The following is a 5,138-nucleotide window of genomic DNA, read 5'->3' as shown; positions in this document are numbered from 1 at the left end:
TGCCTATTGAATGGCTGTATAAAGAAACTCTAGCAGAGAAAAAAGAGCAGATGAAATGTCTAATAAACAGCTGTGTTAACAGACAGACTAGAGTGCTGGACACTAGAAAAACAGACAAGCACTGCTCCTGTCAATCAAAACAGCCAGTTTAGATAAAATATTTTTTGAAAGGGAAAGTAGTACATAGTCACAGAAAAAGTCTTAAAGCAAGTTTTAAAGCAAACAAACAGCAGAAAGATGGATACCAAATTTCCCAGGATGAACTGGAAAACCATGGATATCCTATCCAAGTTCCAACTTTTCTAACAGAGCATGCAGTTATGCTTCCCAGACCAAGTAATTACAGAACCTGAGAAACAGGCTGTGAAAATACTAATAGCAGTTGGAAATGAGGGATTACACAGAATCAATACCTCAGCTTATCTGACGAGGACCAGAAAGATCACACAAAGATATGGAAAGTGCTGGAAGATCAGCTCTGATTACGAGTGAATTTTGAATTCACCGCCTGGAATTGATGATCTATAGGCAACAGTCCTAGGAATCAATAGACCAGTTCATCAGCAGATGCCGTAGTAAGGGCAACAAATGTGACTTCTCAGAAACTAAGCTGTCAGACTGAATAATGCAGCTGGTGATTGTAGCAACACCCATTGAAGAATTTCAGAAAGACCTCTTGGGAGAAAGAAAGGTCACAACATTGATACACTGCTGGAAGATGGCAGGAAATGCAAAGCCATTGTAACTGAACAACAGCATCTGCAAGCACTAGTTGCAGCCAACAGTACCAGCACAATAACCAGGTTGAAAAGAGCAAGCAAGCAAGCTGTGTAGTTGGTCCCACTCACCGCTAAGTTGTCCTGCATTTCAAGACCTGTGCAAGGCGTGCGGTCCAAAAGGACACTGGGTCCGCCTATGCTTTCTTTGGGCATGTGATGTTAATAATGGTGAAAGCTTCCAGTTGTTTGGCTCCAAAGACGCAGCCAGAGATCATGGTCAGACACAAACAAACAGAAAACAGGGCAACAGCAGCAAAAGAAAATGCCAGAGACCTGCATAAACCTGAGAAACGAAATCCACAGTGAATCAAACATGAGACTAGACCTAGAAAGAAGCAATTCTCAATCAGAAGATGAACAGGCGTTTCACATTGTGGACCTAAAACATCACTTTAATGAAGACAAACAACTGGAAGCTTTCACCATTATTAACATCACATTCCCAAAGAAAGCTGGTAAACATACACTCAGGGTCAAGATTGACATCGGTGCTAATGCAAATATCTTACTAGTCTGAATCCTCAAAGATATGTACTGGAGTCATTGGAAATCAATGACACAACTGCCAAGTTATCTGCATACAATGGGCCATCGATTCCTTGCAGAGGAACACTAACAATGTAGTGCCGCTATGGCAAGTCGGCATGGAAACACAAATGTTCTACCGAGTAGACACGAGTGGACCAGCAGTGGCAGGACTACCAGTGTGTAAGGATCTCAGCATCATAACTATCCATGAGGTCACCAAGGTACCTTACAGCAGAAGAGACCAAGAGGAAATCTCCAAGAATCAGAACCTCCTCGCAGACTCTGACCAGCATCAAACTGTGCCGTTTGGAAAACCAGCAACAACACAGCTATGCTGCGCCTTCACTGCTGCTCTCTAGAGAACCGCCAGCACCACAACGAGCCAGAACGGACAGGTACCTCCATGAGGCCAAGTCCTCCTCCCTCAACAAGTCCACAACCTTGAGCCCAAGGTCTTCAGCTGCAGAGGATGAGGAGAGACGAAAGACACACAATGTCCTGAAGAGGCAGAGGAGGAATGAGTTGAAGCATTGTCTGTTGAATCTTTGAGATGAGGTGCCGGAACTTTTCAAGAATGACAAGGCTTCAAAAGTGGTCATCTTGAGAAAAGTATCAGGGTATGTTAGGAGGCTGAAGGCAGAGCAACAGAAACTGAATGCAGAGAGGGAGAAACGTCAGAAAGAACAGCAACAGATGAGACACAAACTCCCGGAGCAAGAGTTGTTAAACCACCGAGATGATATATGGACTTTTGAGCCTCTATACTTGTAAATTTTATAATTTATATTCTGTGTAAATAATTTTGATGTTATCTAATGTTATGTATTTTTACTTTTAGCATATGAGACTTACCTTCGGAAAGAAAGGGGATATTGTATGATTGCCTTTAAGACTGTTGTCCCTTTAAGATCTCAGTATGCTAATGAGCTAAGTGCCAAAATGCAGTCATGTGACTCAGTCAGAGTCACTCTGCAACTGTGACATCCTGGAGTAAAGTTTTATAAATAGTTAGCTCTGTACAGTATATAATAGTTTAGTTATAATAAACCTGTTTGAGATCTTCAACCAAGCAAAATCCACGCATCTCATTTATTTTGCATTAGACAACATAAAAGAACTCATTACAACTTTCAAAAGAGAATTGGATAAATACTTGAAAACCAAAGACTGGGAGAGCTATGGAGAAAGAGCAGGGCAGTGGGACGAATTGAAATAGTAATTTCAGAGACTAAGCACAGGAAAGGTGGGCTGAATGATCTCCTTCTGTGCTGTACAACTCTATGAATCTAACTTCATAGCCAGTCTCATGTTCTCCCTCGGCTGTTATTAGAAGTAGAAGGACTTTCATACAGAAACCGATGAAATGCTCCCGGCTGTCCAGTTGCACAATATCACAGGAAGTGCCACAAATGATTGTACTGTAACCTCTTCAATGGAGGTGAAGTAGAAACATGAGGCAGCATTGCCCTCTAAATTCATGCTGGCTGCTTCTTATTAAATCATTACTGTTACTGGTGCTTCCTAGCCTATCCTGGAATAGTTTCCTATCATTTTCTTTTTTAATTGACGTTAGACCAGTGGGCCTATATTCGCCTGGGTCAGATTTGCTGCCCTTCTGAATTAACTATCAGATCATTTGTGTACTTTGTAATTTTTTTATGAGACGTCTGGGGTAATGTTTGAAATCCTACAAATGGCTTCAGATTGGATAGAGAAAGCCAGATTGGCTGAGGATCTTTCTTGTCACAGCTACCCCGTGACCTCTGTTTTGAAGGTTGGGTGCATGTGGATCTCAGTACAGGCTGACATCATAGAAACTTACAACACAGAAAGAGGCCTATGCTGACTCTTTCAAGAGGTTACACAGGATACTGGACAGGCTAATAATCAGCGGCTGCAGCCAGCACATTTAGGAAAGTAGAGGGGTGAGAGCTGGTGATAAAACAGATAAATAAATGCATTATAAAAATATTACTGCCCCTCGTGGCAAGTCATCAACAGTGTTACTGCTTTCTGTATTAACGCCTTGATCTTTGTAAGAAATGAAGCTCCACACACAAATGTGTGATTATATTGCATATATTTGTTAGATTCAGTAAATAAGCCACAAAAATGGATGTAATTTATCTGCAGTTTTTGTGTTTGGCGAGGGCCCAGTTAAGCTGCCGGGTTATGCTATGTACAGCTTAATTTAGAATTGCTGAATCCCCTTGTTTTGGATCTTTGTCTGGCCTTTCACTTCATCTTGATGATCTAGAGCTAGGCTTTGGTTTAAAAGAACAGAAGGTTTTTGGCATATCATTTTTACAACTGCATAATGCAATAGCATGTATCGTATAGTGGTGAGACTGTGGAACTTGCTACCACAGGTAGTGGTTGAGGTAAATAGCGTGGATATATTTAAGGAGAAGCTAGATAGGTATATGAGGAAGAAAGGAATAGAAGGATATGCTGATGGAGGGAGATGAAGAGGGGTGGGAGAAGGCTTGATTGGAGAATAAATGCCAGCATAGGGCCGAATAGCCTGTTTCTGTTTTGTAAATTCTATGTAATTTGATGTATCAAACTGCGTCTTCATTCTACTTGTGTGGCATGTCTTCCTGATGAAGGTGAGGCATGGCTTTCCTCCCATTTGAAACAAAAGGTTTGCCAAACACTATTTCATGCCAATAATACCCTCCTGCATTTCCTATAATATGGTCCTTGCTATAGTTCCTTGACCTGGTCTACAGAGATATAATGTTTAACCCATCCATCGTCATTAAGATTTAAGCACAAGCAGATTGAAGGATTGGCAATGGTATCAAAATTAAAAAGTGGATTATACAGAGTGCCCAGATCATTCTTGTTTTGCAGGAAGTATAATTAAATATAAAGATCCTGCAGTTCACTGCTGGGCCAATATCTTTAGATCCGCATGTTGATTCCATCATGCCAATCTTTATCTCATTTCCTCGATAATCTTATCGGCCTCCAGATCGACGAAATTACTGTATTGGCAACAACAACAACTTGCATTTATATAGCATCTTTAACAACGTACAAATGTCCCAAAGCACTTCACAGGAGTGTTATCAGACAAAATTTGACACCAAGCCTTGGAGGACTGTAGGGCAGAGATAGGGAGGGGCCGAGGCCATAGAGGGGTTTGAACACAAGGATGAGAATTTTAAAATCAAGGCATTGCTGGACTGGGAGCCAATGTAGGTCAGCGAGCTTAGGGGTGATGGGTGAATGGGACTTGGTGCCAGTGAGAATACGGGCAGAAGTGTTTTGGATAAACTGAAGTTTACAGAGTGTGGAAGATGGAAGGTTGGCCGGTCAGGGCAGCATGGGAATAGTCACAAAGTAAGAACCTGAAACCAGTCTCTGTGAAAGTGAAAACTGCCGTGTAATTCAGGTGTCACGGCCAGGTGGTGAGGGGTGTGGGTGGTTCCCACTGTTCACCTCCCAACTGACAACAGCAAGTATTTTTGTTACTAGTGTTTGAACTTCTTTTGTTTTATTTTGTCAAATAAACACAGCGACAGGTTTTCTTGTCAGCTTAAAACATAAGAATAACTATTTATTGAACAATATTCATTCCCGAAATGGCTGCAAGTGCACCCACACACACTCACACACAAGAGTAGATAGATGGAGAAGAAAAGGGTAAATGGTTTGAAGGGCGCTAGGTGTTCGGGGTTCATGGTAAACCTGTTGGATCTTCTCAGGGTCAGTTTCTCTTTTAAAGTTGCAGGCCTGGCTGTTTGTAGTATTCTGGTGGTTAAGAGTTCGGTCCGGAGGTGGTGGTCACTTTCAGTTCTGCTGCACCAAGTTGAACTGCAGAAT

The sequence above is a fragment of the Heterodontus francisci genome, chromosome 5, assembly GCF_036365525.1.
Source record: "Heterodontus francisci isolate sHetFra1 chromosome 5, sHetFra1.hap1, whole genome shotgun sequence".
In the NCBI taxonomy this organism is placed as follows: Eukaryota; Metazoa; Chordata; class Chondrichthyes; order Heterodontiformes; family Heterodontidae; genus Heterodontus; species Heterodontus francisci.
Note: the sequence above shows the minus strand (reverse complement) of the source record.